The sequence below is a fragment of the Phascolarctos cinereus genome, unplaced genomic scaffold, assembly GCF_003287225.1.
Source record: "Phascolarctos cinereus isolate Bilbo 61053 unplaced genomic scaffold, phaCin_HiC Scaffold_3;HRSCAF=262, whole genome shotgun sequence".
In the NCBI taxonomy this organism is placed as follows: Eukaryota; Metazoa; Chordata; class Mammalia; order Diprotodontia; family Phascolarctidae; genus Phascolarctos; species Phascolarctos cinereus.
The window spans coordinates 255,420,596-255,427,681 of record NW_027555736.1 but is presented as its reverse complement, the minus strand read 5'-3'; the positions used below and the strand labels follow the sequence as shown (position 1 = coordinate 255,427,681).

Sequence of the window (7,086 nt, the reverse complement as noted above, 5' to 3'; positions counted from 1 at the left end):
GTGGACACACACCCCAATTTTGTTTGTCTCTTTCTTAGAGCTGATTCTGTTTCAGATTGGGGTTCTTTTCTGGGGTGGGGTAACACACCCTTGTTCAAGTGTTCCTCCTCAACCTTCTTTTGCTTCCTGAATTTCCCCACATCAGTTTACCTTCCTCTATGCAATGGAAAAGAATGGAATAGAACAGCATGTAATAATCTCTGACCATATGCTAGGCTTTATAATAAATATGCTGCCTCCCCTTGAATTCCCTTTTACTCACTTGTCATATTAGAATAAAAAATAACCTTTTAGCATTATATCCACCTCAAGTGTCTCAATCTCAAGTTGCAGTGATACTTAAGAAATCCATTTTGTATCTTGGAATTTGTATTCTTGGGTGAGACAATTAGAAAATAGCCAGATATTCAGCACACAGCAAAAGGGGAGAAAAAAAAGCTGGGGGAGTTGAGGGGCAAAAAGACATCCTGAGCTCAGTGACTCACTAGGAAGTACCTAAAGAAGCTATCCTCGAAGGGAAGGCTTTGTTTTCACAGGTTCCTGAAGACGTTTGTAAAGTGTTTTATCCTTATAGAGCTCAATATCTCCTCAAAATAGTGCTACAGAAAGGGTAAGGTTGTTCTGAATTCACAGATCAGGGATCTGAGGCACATACAGATATATCCAGTGAAAACAAGACCATGATTTATCAAGTGAGAAAACAAAACCAAAAGAATGAAAAACAGAAGACAATGTGAAATATCTCATTGGAAAAACAACTGACCTGGAAAATAGATCCAGGAGAGATAATTTTATAATTATTGGATTACCTGAAAGCCATGATCAAGAAAAAGAGTCTAGACATCATCTTTCAAGAAATTATCAAGGAAAAATGCCCTGATATTCTAGAACCAGAGGATAAAACAGAAATGGAAAGAATCCACTAATCACCTCCTGAAAGAGAAAGGAAAACCCTTAGGAATATTGTAGCCAAATTCCGGAGTTCTCAGGTCAAGGAGAAAATATTCCAAGCAGCCAGAAAGAAACAATTCAAGTATTGTGAAAACACAATCAGGATAACACAGAATTTAGCAACTTCTACATTAAGGGACCGGAGGGCTTGGAATATGATATTCTCGAGGGCAAACGAGATAGGATTACAGTCAAGAATCACCTACCCAGCGAAACTGAGTATAATCCTTCAAGGGAAAAAATGGACATTCAGTGAAATAGAGGATTTTCAAGCATTCTTGTGAAAAGACCAGAACTGAATAGAAAATTTGACTTTCAAATACAGGACTCAAGTGGAACATGAAGAGGTGAACAGGAAAGAGAAATCATAAGAGACTTATTAAGGTTGTTCTATTTACATTCCTACATGGAAAGATGGTATTTGTAACTCATGAGACCTTTGTCAGTATTAGGGTAGTTGTAGGGGAAAATTTTTTATATATGGATAGATTGATAGATAGAGGGCAGAGGAGATAAATGGGTGATATCTGGAGGATAAAATCAAGGGGTGAGAGAGGATTATACTGAGAGAAGGTGAAAGGGAGAGGTAGAATGGGGTAAATTATTTCATATAAGTAGGGTAAATTATCTCACATAAAGCGGACAAGAAAAGGCTTTTACAGTGGAGGGGAAGTGGGGGAAGGTAAGAGGGAATGAGTGAATCTTATTCTCATCAGATTTGACTTAAGGAGGGAATAACATACACATTGAATTGGGTATGGAAAGCTTTCTTTCCCTACAGGAAAAAAGGGGGGAAGGCTATAAGAGAGCTAGGGGATGATAGAGGGGAGGGCAGGTTGGGGGAAGGGGTAATCAGAAGCAAACACTTCTGAGGAGGGACAGGGTCAAAAAAGAGACTGGAATAAATGGGGGTAGACAGGGTGAAGGGAACTGTAGTTAGTTTTCTGCAGCATGATCACTATGGAAGTGTTTTGCATGACTATACAAGTATAATCTATATTGAATTGCTTGCTTTCTCAATGAGGGTGGGTGGAGAGGGAGGAAGAGAGAAAATTTGGATCTCAAAGTTCTAAGAACAAATGTTAAAAAATTGTTTTCACATGCAACTGGGAAATAAGATATATAGGCAATGGGGTATAGAAATCTATCCTGCCCTACTGGAAAATAGAAGAGGAAGGGGATAAGAGGAGGGGGAGAGATAAAAGGGAGGGCAGATTAGGAGAAGGGGTATTCAAAATACATGCCATCTTGAGGTGGAGGGAGGGATGAGATGGGAAGAAAATTTGGAACTCAAAATCTTGTTGAAGTAAATGTTGAATATTAAAAATAAATTAATTAATGAATCTTTAAAAAAAAGATGTAATCTAAATGACTCTATTCCTGTGCATTATGTTGCCTAGACAGATCTGGGAGAATGCTGATTTGTTCCTATTGTCAAGACAAGTGATATGGAAATTGGTGTCTCTTTGACCAGGATTAAGTGACCTTTGTCACATACTGAAAGACCTACATTTTAATATGGCCCACCTCTCAGAGTTTATTGTCATACCTTGGGATCGCCTACTCTTCAAAGGGCATATAAGGCTGTATCCAAAAAAATCCAATTCGAACCAGTTCTGAAATGGCCCCTTTAGTGGGGACAAGTTTTTTACTGAACTCCCATGCTATGCATGTCAAGTCAGCTTGAGAGAAACTAAACTGTGGACACACTCCAATTTTGTTTGTCTCTTTCTTAGAGCTAATTTTGTTTCAAATTTGGATTATTTTGGGGGGAGTTTACACAGTCTTGTCCAAGTGTTCCTCCTCAACCCTCCTATTTTGCTTCCTGAATTTCCCCACATCAGTTTACCTTCCTCCATGTAATGGAAAAGAAGGGTATATAAAAGCATGTAATAAACTCTGACCATATGCCAAGGTTTATAATAAACATGCTGCCTCCTCTTGTATTCCCTTACACTAACATGTCACATTAGAATAAAGAATAACCTTTTAGAATTATACCCAGCTCAAAAGTCTCAGTCCCAAGCTGCAGTAATACCTAAGATGTTTATTTTTCATCTTGGAATTTGTATCTTTGGATGGAACAGTTGGAGAATAGCCTATTATTCGGCACATAGCTAAAAAAAGGAGAAAAAAAAGTCTGGGGGAGTTGAGAGGCAAAGAGATATCTTGGATATCATCAAGAGCTCAGTGATTCAGTAGGAATGAAGAAGATATCCTTGAAGGGAAAGCCTTGTTTTCACAGATTCCTGATGACATTCCTAAAGGGTTTTATTCATATGGACCTCAATATCTCCTCACACTAGTGCTACAGAGAGGATAAGGTTATTCTGACTTCACAGATCAGGAATCTAAGGCACACAGAGATATATCCAGTCAAATCAAAAGGATAATTTATCAAGTGAGAGGAACATAATTTTGATATTATGAGAGGTCTGATTGAAAAGAAGCTTCAGATTACCTCCAATTAGAGCATCATGATCCTTTGACAGGTAAATGAACACACATGGAATATTTGTTTATACATACAGATCTGCATACATACACATTGAGAGGATCATATATATATGATAGGTATGTTTCCCACATGCACAGGGTATGCAAAAATGCTGCAGGGTGCATAGTAAATGTTTGATAATTCCTGATCTGCCTCATGTTTTACAGCTACAGAGAAATTAGTCACCATGGGCAAAACATGTAAATCATTAAAAGAATACATCTTCTCTCTATACCTGCAGGCAACAGAAACAGCAAAGATTCTCAGAGATAGAAAGGAGATTAGATAGTTTGATAGATGGAGTGATGGGATAGATGTTCATTAAGAATTGGGAGGAAACCAAAGAGATTGAAAATTATTCAGCCTCATGCTTCAGCTGTTATTCTAAGTGGTCTCCTTGTGCTCAATTTTCTTGACTTCCCTCTCTAAATCATTCTCCACATGGCCTGTCTGAATGAGGAGGTTTATGTCTGATTTCATATTCCTTTTTCTCACTGTGTCACTTGCACAGTAATACAGGGCTGTGTCTTCAACTTTAAGGGAATTCATTTGCAGGTTCAGCATGCTGTTGCTGTTGTCCCTGGAAATGGTGAATCGCCCTTTCACAGAGTCTGCATAGTATGTGCTTCCTCTATTAGCACTAATACCTGCCACCCACTCCAACCCCTTCCCTGGAGCCTGGTGAACCCAGTGCATGGCATAGCTGCTAAAGCTGAATCCAGAACATTTGCAGGAAAGGCTAAGAGATCCTCCAGGCTGTCTCACATCACCCCCAGACTCTACCAGCTGAACAGCACAATGGATACCTGCAAACAAAAAGTCATTTAAGACAATAGGCACACAAAGACATCACTTCAAATAGTGTATCCTTGGTCAAAAATCAAACAAAAGACAAAAATACCTTGTAAAAGAGTCAGAATGAAAATTCCATTCAGTCCCAAACCCATTGTTCAGGCTCTATAGTGTCAGTCCTTAGGAGAGAAAGGCTACACAGAAGAAAATCTCCTCTCCTAGAGCTGCAGACACAGGTTTTTGCTGGTTTTCATCCCTAGAGGGAGGAGCCCAATTTGCATGTCTTCCTCTGTTTACTGTGAAGAAGAGCAACTGCCTCCCAATGGGATGAGTTCCCTCCATGAGCTGCAGAGAGAAGTTTCCCCCAGGATTAGTTCTAAAACCCTGGGGAAAGTTAGTGACACAGAGAATCTAAATATCTTTGGTAAGGACTCGGTGCTTATCCTTCTCCATCATGCCAATCTACCTTCAAAACCAAGAGACTGCTCTTCTATGTGGCTGTTATTTTCCTAGCTTATCCCAATGCCATTTGTAATTAGGGAGGTACTCTAAGCTTTTGCCTTTTTTTTTATCTTCAGCAGATATTGGATCTACCTTAAGGTGTTTTTTGTGGGATTTCTGAACTTACTCCTGCCACTTCTGCTTGCTTATAGAGCTATTTTTTTTTGTTAATTCTCTTTGTAACTGTTTTTCATGTGAATTACGTATCCCCAAACCCATACACAGTCCCTATATACAGGATATGCTTTGTTGGCATGAGAGAAGTCATTGTGAAGTTTTCAATGTGAGCATTTATACTTCAGAAATCAGCTGACACTGAAAATCAGGACTTGACTTTAACTGGTTTTTTAAATTGTTTAGCCAACAAAAGGATAGAGAAGAATTTTAATGATGTAGATTAAACTTAAAAGTACATAGTACATTTTCATTTTTCTCCCTTGGAGAGCTGGTGTTAAAAAACTTACCAGCACATCCAATCTCATATCCCTGTGAGCTGGAGGAATTGAGGCATAAAATAGTTAGGGCATCAGAAAGCCCACTGAGTTTCCTGGATCTTCCAAAAAAGTCTCAAGTTTTGTTTCTCAGGACTCATAGTGTGTGGTCACACAGTGACACCATATCCCCTGGGTAATATGTATATCTTCTATAGTATCTGGGGAAAGGGTATAGCCTAAGCCTCAGATTGCAGGGACCTCCATCCCAGAGCAACCAAGTCTGCTGCCACCTACTGTACACAGTGACTTCAGCTAAGAAAACATTTTTCTGTCTTATGTCCATTTTACATTAATTCTTTACTTATTGGAGAAAAAGTAATTCTCTTCAGGGACCATGAGAATGCTGGCTTGTATTTTTACACAAGTTATTCTCCAATCGGCCTTTGAGATTGTGAAATTTTGTATATGACCTGGCTTTTCTTTTCTCTGTTTCTGTTTTTTTCTTCACCTGGTACATACCTTAAATTTGAATTATCCTGTCATTGCTACATATCTTATAGGAAAAAGAACAATTCAAAGCATATTACAGAATACAGTGAATTTCTGCTCCTACAAAATATGTCTTGGCCTCTCAAGCCTGAAAAGGCTCTCTCAACCTCTATTATCTTCAAGCTATCTTTCCAAATCTTCCTTTTCACTAACTTCTAGGAAAATTATATACCTGATACCTTCCTTTATGGCACTTCTCAACACTCAGTAATCTGTTTTCTGACCTTTTCATGGAGGTCTTCTAATATTTTGTACTCAACTGTGTGTGTGTGTCTGAGTTTTCTTCCTTTATTTAGACACTTCAGATGAAAATAAGGGACAGGTGTCAGGTGGTTTTATTTATATAAATGGTTACTTGTGCACCCTAATTATGTGACATAATTTTCTGTAACCTTTCTTTCCCTTTCTCCCTTGTGTGAATATTCTTCTTCCCCTCTCCATTCTTTTCTTAGGATCATTAAGGCATAACAGAACCACTCTCACCTTCTGTCTAATTAGACTTCCTTTCATAGGGATACAACCTCCCCATATTTAAATGTAAGGAGTTTATCCTTGGTTAGTCTTTATGTTTATGTTTATGACAAAAGGAGAAGGGAAGACAGGGAGAGGCGAGAAGGTAGTAGGCATCCATACAGTGCCTATTATATTCCCAGAATTGAGTTAACTGCTTTTTACAAATGTCTTTTTTTAATCCCAAACAATCCTATGATAAAGGTGCCATTATTATCCCCATTTTATATGTAAGGAAACCAAGGCAAAATAAAATTAACTGATTCACCCCAGAGTTACAAAGCTGACATCTGTGGACAGTTTTGAATTCAGGTTTTCCTCATTCCAGGCCCAAAGCTTTATCCATTGTACCACTGCCTGTCTCTAGGAGACGGTTTCAGAGAAACAAGATTTTTCACTCATGTTTGCATTTTTGTTTCTCTTAACTCCTGTATTTGACCTTCAATATTTCTTTGCAACTCTGTTCTTTTTATCAGGAATTCTTTAAAGTCCTCTGTTTAATTAAAGATCCATTTTTTTTTTCATTTAGGGTTTTGTTCAGTTTTGATGAGTAAGGTGTTCTTGATTGTAAACTTTTAGGAATAGTTTATTCCAAGCTTCCCACTTCTTTATAGTGGTGGCTATTAAATTATTTGTGATCCTGACTTGGACTCCTCAGTACTTGAATTCTTTCTAGTTACTTGTACAGTTTTTTTTCCCCTTTACCTGGAAGCCCTGGATTTTGGCTATAATATTCCTGGAAGTTTGAATTTGGAGTTTTCTTTCAAGAGATGACCACTGTATTTTTTCATCATATAGATTTCTTTTTTTTTTTTTACTTATTTTCCTTTTTTCTTCCCTCCCCACCCTAGA

The 7,086-nt window shown here is 38.1% G+C and overlaps 1 pseudogene; it reads right to left on the bottom strand.

Annotated features, from left to right (window-relative positions):
- Positions 1 to 3,832: 3,832 nt before the first annotated feature.
- On the bottom strand, positions 3,833 to 4,395 carry LOC110203218 (immunoglobulin heavy variable 3-23 pseudogene; annotated as a pseudogene).
- Between the last annotated feature and the right edge of the window lie 2,691 nt (positions 4,396 to 7,086).